The sequence below is a fragment of the Rutilus rutilus genome, assembly GCF_951802725.1.
Source record: "Rutilus rutilus genome assembly, chromosome: 2".
In the NCBI taxonomy this organism is placed as follows: Eukaryota; Metazoa; Chordata; class Actinopteri; order Cypriniformes; family Leuciscidae; genus Rutilus; species Rutilus rutilus.
This window is the reverse complement of record NC_140210.1, coordinates 59,661,795-59,675,403: the sequence shown is the minus strand read 5'-3', so window position 1 is coordinate 59,675,403 and position 13,609 is coordinate 59,661,795. Positions and strand designations below refer to the sequence as shown.

At 41.6% G+C, this 13,609-nt stretch overlaps 1 pseudogene across 1 annotated transcript in view; it reads left to right on the top strand.

Annotated features, from left to right (window-relative positions):
* Positions 1 to 446: 446 nt before the first annotated feature.
* Positions 447 to 13,609, top strand: part of LOC311280888 (cytochrome P450 3A30-like) — a 41,253-nt pseudogene continuing 28,090 nt past the window's right edge. The window contains exons 1-4 of the transcript XR_014630270.1: positions 447 to 660; positions 6,229 to 6,322; positions 6,499 to 6,551; positions 6,834 to 6,933. The product of XR_014630270.1 is annotated as a cytochrome P450 3A30-like (transcript). The remainder of the gene's footprint in view (positions 661 to 6,228; positions 6,323 to 6,498; positions 6,552 to 6,833; positions 6,934 to 13,609) is intronic.

Here is a 13,609-nt window from a genome sequence, read left to right as displayed (position 1 = left end):
GGGCAAGGTTCAAACGTTCTTCCAGTAACATAAATTTAACGTTTATTCAAAGTAATCTGGTCTTTGATAATGTTCTCACAACGTTAGCACAAAAAACATTTATACATCTTTCATGGATTGTTTTTTCTGAAACATTAAAGTTGGACATTCCTGTAACATCTTTTTCTGAACGTTCAGAGAACATTCAAAAGTAACGTTTCCATGATGTTTGAAGAATGATGTTTGAAGAATGATGCTCTCCACAGTGCCGCCCAGAGCAAACCATTATTCAAGGAGATTATGTGATTTTTCTTTCCTCTGGGATTTATGACTTCAGCTCTGAGAAGCATTCAGAAGCGAAAACAACAAACACAGCCTGTGATATCCGAGGCAAAGAGACACAAAACAGTAAGAGAAATAGAAAACAAACGTGATTGTTGCAGTAGTTTGATGAATAGTCTGGTCAGAGGTGAGCCGTGTGTTTGTCAGTGTGTGCAGAGGTTCTTCCTGTTTGTGTGTTCTGCGTTGGTTAATGTGTAATCCGAGAGCAGAATAAAGCTCCTGCTCCTCGCCGTGTGTTTCTAGTCTGAGCGTCTCGGGATCAGCAACCATGAGCTACGGTCTGTTCTTCTCAGCTGAAACATGGGCTCTGCTCATGCTGTTTGTGGCACTTCTGGTTATGTGAGTGATTCATGACTCAACTAAACTGAATAATTTGTTCTAATTCTAGTTCTAGAATCTTAATAAAAATGAGCCAATAAGTACCTCATTTGACTCATATGTAGATGCAGGGCCGATTACAGTCACTGTATCAGGTGATATTCTTCTGTCTGAAGGTCTAACAGTTTTTCCATTTCAAAAATCTAATGCTGTGTGTCATAAGATCTGTCTAAAATCACAGCTTACAGGAAACGTTCTGTCAAGGTTCCCTCAAAGTTATGAACAAACATTTAAAAGTAACATTTTAATGTAATAATGTTTTAATGTAATAATAAACATTTGTCATAATGTCTGACAAATGATAAAAATGTAATGTTTCCTTAAGGTTCATATAACCAAGAAAAAAACGTTTTGAACGTTCAGACACAATAAAAAAAAAAAAAAATTCATAACGCAATAAGAACATTAGCAAAATGTTCTTAGAACATATTTTTGTCAGCTGGGATTGTTTTGATTTAAAGGAACACTCCACCGTTTTTTCATATTAAACTATGTTATTCCCTTAAAGGGTTATGTAGCGACAATTTACCATCTTGTCCCTTAGAGGTGTTTGTAGGGCTATCTGACGCGTGGTTCCAAACATATACACTTCCAGTCCAATACTGCATTTATCTTCTTTATTTTGGTTCAGTTCTGATGCTCAAACACATTGTAATCAACAGTTAGCATGTCCTTACATGATTCATGATCCTCACGGTCAAAAATTGTTTGCTTCCCCATTACACCTGCCCTCTCTTGCTCTCTGATTACATATATACCCTAAACCCATACTCCACCCAGTGTTCTCCAGTGGAACTACAACAGACATTTAAAATAGAGCATAATGGCTCTTACACCCCGGCCCCTAATTGTACATGACAGGTAGACATTACAATTCAATACAATATTTATACAAAGAGCCATTAAAGTCCAAAGCGACACTGTATAACATTGCATTTAAACAATCTTCTATTTGTTAGAACATATAGTCTTTGCAATCAGTCCTTTACTTTTCCAGACTGTCATACAATAGACAGAGCTTTGTCACAGGTCTCTCAAGTATATTGGTCTTAGTTTGTACTCGCACAGAAGTCCATTTTTATCAGGAAAAACTTCCAAGACTCGTCCCATCAACCAGGATCCACGTGGGGCTGTAGAGTCCACAATGACAACAATGTCACCAGGAACAAAGCTCCTCCTTTCCTTGTTCCATTTCTGTCGCTCTTGAAGCAAAGGCAAGTATTCACTTGTCCATCTTTTCCAAAATAAGTCGCACATATATTGGACTTGTTTCCATCTCCTCTTGCTGTATAACTCTGACTGGTCAAAGAGTCCAGGTGGTAGAACTGGCTTGCCTTTCATTTGAAGAAGGTGATTTGGAGTAAGTGGCTCTAGGTCATTAGGATCATCTGAGAGCTTTGTTATTGGACGATCATTTAGAATGGCTTCAATTTCACATAGCACAGTATGAAATCCTTCATCATCCAAAGTTTGCTGATGTAAGATGGAACTCAAAATTCTCTTGACCATTCTGATCACACGCTCCCACACTCCTCCATAATGTGAGCCTCCTGGAGGATTGAAACTCCACTGAACACCTTTCTGCAGCATTGCCCTTTGAATCTTGCTTTTATTCCATGAACTGAGTGTTTCTCTTAACTCTCTTTCTGCTCCAATAAAGTTGGTACCATTGTCTGATCTTATATGAACAACTTGTCCTCGTCTGCAAATAAATCTGCGTAGAGAGTTAATGCATGCATCAGTGTCCAAGGAATAGGCGACTTCCAGATGAACTGCTCTACTTGCCATGCAAGTAAAGATGACCCCATAACGTTTCACAATGGAGCGTCCTCTTTTGACCTCTACAGGACCAAAATAATCCACTCCTACGTTTGTAAATGGAGGAAGGTCGGGAATGAGTCTCTCTTTTGGCAAGTCTGCCATCTTCTGCTCACCAACCTTAACTCCAAGACGTCTACAATGGCCACAACTAGATATGATCTTCCTAGCAGCTGCATTACCTTTAATGATCCAATATTTTCTTCTCAGCTTGGAAAGCATATGATTTCTTCCACTGTGACCTAATTGTTGATGAATATGCCGCAAAATGAGTGTGGCAATATGCTGATCTTTATAAAGAATGATAGGATGCTTCCTTTCCTCAGGCATAACAGCATTCCTCAGTCGTCCTCCAACTCTTAATAGACCATCTTGAAAGACAGGATCCAACTTATACAACTTGCTGTCTCGTTTTACCTTTAAAACAGATGAAGATGACAGAGCAGCAATTTCCTTTCCAAACTGTTGCTGTTGACTAAATGCAACAATAGCGGTTTCAGCTTCAGTCAGGTCCTCCAAAGATAAGTTCCGTGTAATCGTTGAGAATGTTAGCTTTTGAAGCTCATTCTCTATCTTCTTGGAGGATGGCAATACACCCAAAGAATCTAAAGAGGGTTTGATTTCTTTTCGCCTTTGACTCCGTTGCCTTAGAACTTTCTTTAACTTCAAAAACCAAGCAACAGCAATTTTCAGCTTTATCCAGTCTGAGAAGTGTGTAATCAGTCTATGAGTGGCATTTGTTGCACTTAACACTTCATTTACACCAGTGGTGTTTACACTCATGTCCCTCTTTACCTCAGGATCATTGACCTTTAAAGTAGAATCAACTATTTGTACTGGCCACTCTTCCTGTGGTTTCCACAGATAATCTGGTCCACTGATCCATTCTTTACTTGATAACAGCTGGTCTGCTTTCACGTCTGCAGGATTTTGAGATGTAGATATGTATCTCCACTGCGACGGTCTTGTAACTTCTCTTATAAAAGAGATCCTGTTGGCCACAAAGGTCAGAAAGCGTTTGACCCAGGTGCATTACATTTGATGTTTGCATTTGTGACACAGAATGAAGATCAGATTGCAGTGCACTGTGAGTTTGTTGAATCACATTCCTTGAGCTTGCTTGCTGGGAACAATTCTTTGGCCTGTATTCCTCAACATGAGGGTTAAGAGTAACTTCTTTGCCACTCATTGTAATTCCTTTATCATAATATGAATTCATACCATCAGAAAAGGTTTTAGGATGCTGGCCGTCAGAATTGTTTAAAACCGCAATTTTAGCAGTAGCAGCAGCGATTTCTGCATCAATATCCAATTGCTCTTGTCTTTGCCTCAGTTTTTCCTGTTGTACCTCTAAAGCATGTTTCTCCTTTAAAGCAGTTGCACGTGCAATTAATGCAGCCTTTTCTGCCTCTGCTATAATTCGTGCTGAAGAAGCAGAAGATCTCCCAGTACGCCCACTGCTTGAACTTTTCCTACTGGATGGTTTAGTTGACACTCGTGAGGAAATGTTTGAAACGCTATCATTTGGTTCAATGTCATCTTGACAAGCATTGTCATCAACACCAGAACATGAAACTTGACTTTCAGTATTTTTGAACATCATCCTTAAACCCATTGTAAATTAACATCTTTCCATTGAACCATGTTTGTTGTTTTTCCTTTTCTTCATTGGGCAAAATAACCATCACAGAATTGTGCACTTCTTTTGCTTCATCACACAGTTTCATGAATTTCTCAAAAGAACATTGCACTTCCTTTTCATACTCTCGGTTAGACATAAAATCTCTTATGATGACCATCAAGTTGTTTGCTTTGTTTAATTTAGTCTTTCTTGTTTTCTGCAACTTTTCCAATTTTTCTTGGAGTAAGTTTGATGCGCCGTTTTTCTTTCACAGACTCCATTTCAACTTTCTCAACCAGCAAATTAGTTTCTGTTTGTTTACCAGCAGCCATAAAATCTTCACCACAATTACTCACACTCATTTTCACAGAGTGTTGAATTCATTCACCTTATCAGTAACTGTAGACTTAAGCAACCAATGCATTGGATTTATGCTATTAAAGGTGTTCACACAAAGAGCCACTCATAGGTAGCACTACACATACCTTGAATTCATTCGCTCACTTCGTCGCGACTGGTCCTTGATTCATACGTCCAATTATATCCAAATCCACAGCGGAATCCAGTGCTCAGTTCGTAAAAAGTTCAAAAAGTTCCAAAGCGATGCGTGATAATCCACAAAGAAGCAATTTTTTACAAAGTGTAGCGACAATTTACCATCTTGTCCCTTAGAGGTGTTTGTAGGGCTATCTGACGCGTGGTTCCAAACATATACACTTCCAGTCCAATACTGCATTTATCTTCTTTATTTTGGTTCAGTTCTGATGCTCAAACACATTGTAATCAACAGTTAGCATGTCCTTACATGATTCATGATCCTCACGGTCAAAAATTGTTTGCTTCCCCATTACACCTGCCCTCTCTTGCTCTCTGATTACATATATACCCTAAACCCATACTCCACCCAGTGTTCTCCAGTGGAACTACAATAGACATTTAAAATAGAGCATAATGGCTCTTACAGGTTAGTTCACCCAAAAATGAAAATTCTGTCAGTAATTTCTCTCCCTCATGTTGTTCAACCCCGTAAGACCTTCGTTCATCTTCGGAACACAAATTAAGATATTTTTTATTAAATCTGAGTGCTGGCTCACTCCTCCATAGGCTTATGGACACTATAACTTGCTGGCCCAGAAAATGTATTAAACACATTGTTAATATAGTCCAAGTGACTCCAGTGGCTCAATCTTAAGTTTATAAAGTGACGAGAATACTTTTTGTGCGCAAAAACAAACAAAAATAACTTTATAACTTTATTCCACTATTCATTTCATTCTCTCTCTGTGCCTCCAGTTAGTTTACGTAGTGTTTTTGCGCAGCGCGTCTGTGTTGCACGTCACCACGTAGGCTCACTATTGGGTGATGCTGGTCATGTGTGTGATGCGTGGTGACGTGCAACACAGACGCGCTACGCAAAAACACTACGTAAACTAACTGGAGGCACAGAGAGAGAATGAAATGAATAGTGGAATAAAGTTTTTTTTTTTTTTTGCGCACAAAAAGTATTCTCGTCGCTTTATAAACTTAAGATTGAGCCACTGGAGTCACTTGGACTATATTAACGATGTCTTTAATACATTTTATGGGCCAGCAAGTTATAGTGTCCATAAGCCTGTGGAGGAGCGAGACAGCTCTCAGATTTCATCAAAAATATCTTAATTTGTGTTCCGAAGATGAACGAAAGTCTTACGGGGTTGGAACAACATTAGGGTGAGTAATTACTGATAGAATTTTCATTTTTGGGTGAACTAACCCTTTAACTAAGACGAGTTGATACATACCTCTCTCGTCTCAGTGCGTGCACTCAATCGCTCTGGCGCGCGGCGACACTTTGATAGCACTTAGCTTAGCCCAGTTCATTCATTAGGGACCAAACAGAGATGAAGTTAGTAGGCGACCAAACACCTCCACGTTTTCCCTATTTAAACACAGTTAAACGAGTAGTTACACGACCAAGTATGGTGACACAAAATAAAACGTGACGCTTTTCTAAGCGGGTAAAAAGGATAACTATAATGTATGGCGGAATAGCACTTGGGAGCACTTCAACTCAAATCGATTCCTTTAAATGGTTTTGATGTCACTTCCAGATATGGATACTGGCCTCACAGTCAGTTCAAGAAGTTGGGAATACCGGGTCCCAAACCCATTCCGTTCTTCGGAACGATACTGAGATATAGAGAGGTGAGTTTATTATAAAGCAAGTCGGTCCATCGCAGGTTTGTTAATGATCCATGCGAATCTAACATGAACCTGTCTGTGTCAATCACACGGATGATACTATAGTCTTCTCTCAGTGTTTATCTTGTGACTCTTCTGAACGTGTCTGAATGTGAACTCGTCTGTCGCTGTGCTTTCAGGGGTTTCATAAATTCGACCTCGAGTGTTTCAAGAAGTATGGACGAGTCTGGGGGTGAGTATGAGAATAACGGATGACACTTCACTGATCAATCTCAATGAATCATCTGAAAGAATCATTTCAGAACACCTGAAACAGAAATGACTCAGTTTAAGATGAAATGACAAACATGTTTGAAGGTCAGCATCATGAGATCAGTAAGATCTGTAATGAAGAGCCGAGGATGACGGTCATTATGAGACCATGATAATGACAGTGAATCAATCGTACAGTTATAATGAACTGAATGATTCTTCTGAATGTAGTGTTTTTCTGAATTGTTTGTGTTTCTCACAGTATCTACGATGCGAGGCAGCCTGTTCTGTGCATCATGGATCAATCCATCATCAAAACCATCTTGATTAAAGAATGTTACTCTCTCTTCACCAACAGAAGGGTAAAATCACCATCATCATTCTGAAATGTAATAGTTTTGAAATACTACAGAGCCCTAAAGCCGGGGACAAATTTAACGACTGTAAGGCTGATTATGAATGTAATTTGATTCTTAAAGGGGTGGTATAATGCCATTTTCACAAGATGTAAAATAAGTCTTTGATGTCCCTAGAGTGTGTATGTGAAGTTTTAGCTCAAAAAACCCCACAGATATTTTTTTTATATCAAGTTAAAGGTGCTCTAAGTGATGTCACGCGTTTTTTAGGCCAAAAATTTTTTTGTCACACACAGCAAACATCTCCTCACTATCCGCTAGCTGCCTGTCCCCTGAACACACTGTAAAAAAACGCGGTCTCTGCAGACAGCCCAGGCTCCTCAAATGGCAAGAAAAACAAACTGGCCCAGCCTGGACCACGAAACATAACAAACTGTTCCAGCCAATAACTGACAAGAAGGATTTGGGGTGGGGTTTGGGGGGTTAGTGCTTGATGAAGAGGAGGGAGGGTCTAGCTAGCATCACTTAGAGCACCTTTAAAATTGTCACTTTTTGAGGGTGAGCAAAAACGCACCGTTTTTGTGTCTGTCCCTTTAAATGCAAATGAGCTTCTGCTGCCATCACAGAGGGCGAAGCTTCAAGAGCTTGTGTCCTTTAACCTCACACAGACATGCACTGAAAATTTCAAAACTTTTAGCCTTTTATGTTCAAACCGGAGTCAGACAATGATGGAGAGACTCAAGAAGTGACAACATGTAGAAGCAACAGGACATTTCTGAATGGTTAGTTGATGAATTTATGCAGCTGATGTGGAGATAACTATCTTCTAGTCATTTATTAGCATATTCTGTCATGATAATCTATAAATTGCGTTCCCGGGGGTGGGGTTTATGTAAATGTTAGGGCTAGTGATGTCACTAACCCGGGAGGAAGCTAATGTAGTCCCTACCAGCCGTTTGTTGTAGTCCTTAAAAAACTGTTTCTTTAAAAGCAAATATCTTTCTTTGCTTTGAACTTTGAGCATTGGAACTTTGCAGATGTTGTTTATGCTCAAACAGCAACATCACACGCTAACTAAAGTTAGAAAAGTGAAATCATAATCAACCAACCCTTTAAGACTCATCATGCCCAAATGTGCCAAGTCAGAGACAGTTGCGTTCAGTCTGTGTTTAAAATCTGCTCCAGTCATTGGAAAGAGTCTGTAAGTGTGTTCAGTTCAGTATTAGAATGTTACAGCTATCCGTTAAGTCTGTCCCCGGCATTACAGGACATGGTGATAATAAAAAAAGAGAGATGGGAGGAAAAATTATATTTCAAAATGAAGTTTTATGTAACAAAGTTCGGGAGGAGCACTTTCAGGTAATTAACCAATCAACTCAAGAGGAAGCCAGTATAAATAAAGCTTTTCCTCACCTTCTGTCTCACAACAAGTTTCTCAGCATCCCTCCACCACCCCATCACCGCACACTCGGCTGGGTCTACTCCAGTATAGGGGGAGTACTCTGGGTTCGGGCAAAATTCCGAGCTCGGAGCCCTCCCCTGGACATCAAGCCAAATACGCATAATACTATTAGATTTCATGTACGTGTGAACTCGTGAAACTATTGCGAGAGGACACAAAGTTTCTCATGGGAACGCAAAAAAAATTGTGAAAGAACGCAAAGTTTCTCTGGGAACGTTTTGTGAGGGAACGTAAAGTTTGTCAGGGAATGCAAAATATTTATGAGGGAATGCAAAGTTTCTCTTGGAAATGCAAAAGTTTTGTGAGGGAACGCAAAGTTTCTTTTTGTAACACGAAAGATTTGTGAGGGAACACAAAATTTGTCAGGGAATGCAAAAAATTTGTGAGAGAACGCAAAGTTTCTTTTGGAAATGCAAAAGTTTTGTGAGGGATGTAAAGTTTGTCAGGGAACGGAAAATATTTGTGAGGGAACGCAAAGTTTCTTTTTGTAACACGAAAGATTTGTGAGGGAACGCAAAGTTTTCCAGGGAATGCAAAAAATTTGTGAGGGATAGCAAAGTTTGTCAGGGAATGCAAACAATTTGTGAAAGAACGCAAAGTTTGTCAGGGAATGCAAACAAATTGCAAGAGAACGCAAAGTTTCTCTGGGAGCGCAAAAGATTTGTGAGGGAACGCAAAGTTTGTCAGGGAATGCAAACAATTTGTGAAAGAACGCAAAGTTTGTCAGGGAATGCAAACAAATTGCAAGAGAACGCAAAGTTTCTCTGGGAGCGCAAAAGATTTGTGAGGGAACGCAAAGTTTTGTGAGAGAACGTAAAGTCTCTCTGGGAATACAAAAGATTGTGAGAGAAGGCAAATTTATCTGAAAACGCAAAAGATTTGTGAGGGAACGCAAAGTTTTGTGAGAGAAGGCAAAGTTTCTCTGGGAACGCAAAAGATTTGTGAGAGAATGCAAATTTATCTGAGAACGCAAATGATTTGTGAGGGAATGCAAAGTTTCTCTGGGAACGCAAAAGATTTGTGAGGGAACGCAAAGTTTCTCTGGGAACGCAAAAGATTTGTGAGAGAAGGCAAATTTATCTGAGAACGCAAAATGATTTTTGAGGGAACGTAAAGTCTCTCTAGGAATGCAAAAGATTTGCAAGAGAACGCAAAAGTTTTGCAAGAGAACGCAAAGTTTCTTTGGGAACGCAAAAGATTTGTGAGTGAATGCAAAGTTTCTTTGGGGAACACAAAAAAATTTTTGGGAACGGAAAAGATTTGTGAGAGAACGCAAAGTTTCTCTGGGAACACAAAAAATTTGTCAGAAAACGCAGTTTCTTTGGGAACGCAAAAGATTTGTGAGAGAACGCTAAGTTTCTCTGGGAACACAAAATATTTGCGAGAGAACATAAAGAGTCTTTTGCGTAAAAGATTGTGAGGGAACGCAAAGTTTCTCTAGGAACGCAAAAGTTTTGCAAGAGAACGCTAAAGTTTTGCAAGAGAACGCAAAGTTTCTTTGGGAACGCAAAAGATTTGTGAGTGAATGCAAAGTTTATTTGGGGAACACAAAAAATTGTTTGGGAACGGAAAAGATTTGTGAGAGAATGCAAAGTTTCTCTGGGAACACAAAAAATTTGTTAGAAAACGCAGTTTCTTTGGGAACGCAAAAGATTTGTGAGAACGCAAAGTTTCTCTAGGGGAACACAAAAGATTTGCGAGAGAACGTAAAGTTGCTCGGGGAATGCAAAAGATTTGTGAGAGAACGCAAAGTTTCTCTGGGGAACACAAAAGATTTGCGAGAGAACGTAAAGTTGCTCGGGGAATGCAAAAGATTTGTGAGAGAACGCAAAGTTGTCAGGTTCAATAAAGCAGGATTCAGTTGTGAATGAATAAACAGTATATGTATTAGAAAACGTCCAACAAGAGTAGTAGCAGTGGGTCGGATGAAACAAGGTGCACGGAAGTCCCTCCTTGGCAGCACAGGGACGCAAATGGGCAACCAGCCTTCCAGGGAACACGAGGAACCAGACGATCAAGAAGACAAACACTGGATCCAGATACAAGACAAAGGAACACTGAGACAACCAGGACCAGGACATGAACACAGGAAACTCCAAAACGATCTGACAAACACAAGGTGGATGGCATGACATTCGACCGGTGGCGATCGGCTTGAGCCTTGGTGCGCGCTCCCACCTGGAGGAGAGTCTCATGGGCTCTACTCCAAGTGTGGCAGCACTAAAGCCCTGCATTCCCCGACGGGCCCCGACTTTTTTACGCCCCTAGGGCCGGGCATCGGGCCAATTTTCACGTCATGGTTCACATGCGGGCCAGGCCTCGGGCTTTTTTTGGGTTATCCTTCTTTTTATATTTTTAGACATTAATTTAAAAAATATGAGAAGTTGACGTCGACGATAGAAAAACAAACATAGAAAGACATTTCATAACCTCATAATCTTATAATTACACTGACATATGATTGACATGACAGTCTCACGCACGCACGCACGCACGCAGGCACACAGATTTCCCATCAGCGCGACCCACGATTCACCTCATGTGCAAATAATGGAGAATATTAAGAGAAAAATCGCAGAGTGATAGAAGAGAGCAGGACTGGGTTAAAACCTTCCACTGTGGATGCTATTCTTTTTCTCCACGATGCTCTGTAAGAGACTGTTCTAACTTTTCGTTTGATTGGACTTTCTTTTCGTTTAACTGTTGGAAACTACTGGAAAAAAGAATGGCCATGTTCTTTGGTGCATTTTTGAGGTAAGATAACCTGCAAGTTTGTTTTTAATTTATTTTATTTTATTTGTTTAGATTGTAGGCTATTGCTTATTTCGTTTGCGAGCGCTGTTGCGAGCAGCCTGAGCCTGCCTCAGTATTTCTGTATTCAGTATTTCCGCTGTGAAAAAAAAAACGGCCTCGGGTCGGACTCGGGCTGATAATTCTGATGAGCTGTCGGACACGAGTCGGGCTAGGGCCTGAACGTCTCGGGCCAGGGCCGGGCTCGGGCCTAGATTTGAGGCCCGTGCAGGGCTCTAGGCAGCACCTCTGGACGAAGGCGTGAGCAGAGGGGACCGCGACTTCGGATTCCAGACTAGGAAAAATTGGTGGCTGGTAACCTAAGCTACATTCAAACGGAGAGAGACCCGTAGACGACACTGGTAACGAGTTATGTGCGTACTTTCAACCCATGAAAGTTGCTGGCTCCAGGAGGAAGGATTCTTGGAAACCAAACATCGCAACACTCTCTCTAAGTCTTGGTTGGCCCGCTCAGTTTGGCCATTGCTCTGGGGATGAAAACCCAAAGACAGACTTACATTCACCCCCAGTAATCTACAAAACTCCCTCCAAAATTTGGACATAAATTGGGGCCCAGTGTCGGAGACCACGTCCATCGGGAGGCCATGTATATGAAAGACGTGATCTATAACAGCCACCGCTGTCTCCTTGGCAGAGGGTCATTTGAGCAAGGGAATAAAATGAGCCGCCTTCGAGAACCGGTCCACTACGGTCAAAACAACTGTCTTGCCCTGAGAGGGCGGTGACAAAATCGAGCGCAATGTGGGACCAGGGTCTCGAAGGGACAAACAGCGGTTGCAGTTACCTATCTGGAGGTCGATTGGAAGCACAAACCGAACAGGCCAAAACAAAACTCTGAATATCACGAGCCATCCCCGGCCACCAGAATCATTGCTTAACCAAAAAACTGGTATGATTAACTCCTGGATGACATGCTACATTGGAACAATGACCCCGTTGAATTACGTTGGGCCGTAATCCCTCCGGCATGAATAACCGACTCGGTGGGCCACCAGGCGGAGGCATTACCCCTTCTAAGGCCGACTTGACCTTCGACTCAATCTCCCATGTGAGTGTGGAGACAATGAGTCTCTCAGGTAAAATGCACTCAGGAGTGGACGGGCGTTCGGATCAGTCAAAAACACGAGACAAAGCATCGGGTTTGATGTTTTTAGAACCCGGGCGGTACGAAAGAGAAAAATCAAAACGACCGAAAAAAAGAGCCCACCGAGCTTGCCTGGAGTTGAGTCTTTTGGCGGATCTGATATATTCCAAATTCTTATGATCGGTCCAGACAATAAAAGGTACCCTCGACCCTTCTAACCAATGACGCCACTCTTCCAATGCTAACTTGACCACCACCAATTCTCTGTTACCAATGTTGTAGTTACGTTCGGCTGGTGATAAGCGATGGAAGAAAAACGTGCAAGGATGCATCTTGTCATCCGAAGAAGAGCGCTGGGAGAGAACTCGACGCATCGACCTCTGACGCATCGACCTCCACCACGAACTGACGTGAAGGATCAGGGGTAATCAGAATGGGAGCCGAAACAAAGCGGCTCTTGAGTTTGGAAAATGCAGCTTCGGCTACACCAGACCACCTGATCGTCGTTCTGGGGGAGGTCAAGGCTGTCAGAGGAGCAGCTAGTTGGCTCAAGTTACGAATGAAACGTCGGTAAAAATTGGCGAACCCCAGAAACCTCTGTAGGGCCTTACAGGAATCTGGACTTGGCCAATCCACCACAGCCTTAACCTTGTCAGGATCCATGTGCATTCCCTTGGATGAGATGATATACCCTAGGAAAAGAACAGACTGTGCATGAAATTCACATTTCTCTGCCTTGACAAAAAGCCCATTCTCTAACAACCTTTGGAGCACTCGTCTGACGTGCTGAACATGCTCCTGGAGAGACGAAGAAAATATCAGTATGTCGTCCAGGTAGACATAAATGAACTGATCTACCATGTCTCTCAACACGTCGTTGACGAGTGCTTGGAAGACTGCAGGGGAGTTGGAAAAGGCAGGCCAAAAGGCATGACCAAATATTCAAAATGCCCCCTGGGGGTGTTAATCGCCGTCTTCCACTCATCCCCCTCTCTTATGCGAACCAAATGATAAGCATTACGTAAATCCAATTTTGTGAAGACGGATGCACCCTGCAACCTCTGAAGGCTGAAGACATCAACGGCAAAGGATACCGTGAAAATCTTTACCGTGATGTTGTTCAACCCTCGGTAATCAATACAAGGTTGCAGAGAACCATCCTTCTTACCCACATAAAAGAACCCCGCCCCCGCTGGAGTAGAAGAATGGCAGATGAACCCGGTTGCTAGAGAATCATAAATTTATTTCTCCATGGCCTCACTTTCTGGAGCAGAAAGTGAGTATAACTTGCCCTTAGGCGGAGGCGTACCTGGCAGTAACTCTAT